Below are 290 nucleotides of genomic sequence, written 5' to 3' on the forward strand. Positions count from 1 at the left end.
CGTCGGGAAATGCCCTTGGAAATCCATCTGCCAAAGATTGTTGGGCGCGTCGTGTTCAAATCTCAGCTTTGCCTCTTGCTCCTTCGTAGCCGGCTGAATCAGCCCGTGCCGGTGCAGGACATTGGTAACGGTGCTGGGAGCAATCTGCTTTTTCAAGAGGCTGCTGATCGTGCGCCCACCCCATGCTGGATGGTCTTGTCTGAGCGCTATGACCTGCGCTTCCAGAGCCGGCGTGGTCAGCTTGGGACTGGTAGCCGGTTTTCGGGATTTATCTTGCAGCCCCGAATGGC

Source organism: Morus notabilis, unplaced genomic scaffold (assembly GCF_000414095.1).
Source record: "Morus notabilis unplaced genomic scaffold, ASM41409v2 Scaffold11073, whole genome shotgun sequence".
In the NCBI taxonomy this organism is placed as follows: domain Eukaryota; kingdom Viridiplantae; phylum Streptophyta; class Magnoliopsida; order Rosales; family Moraceae; genus Morus; species Morus notabilis.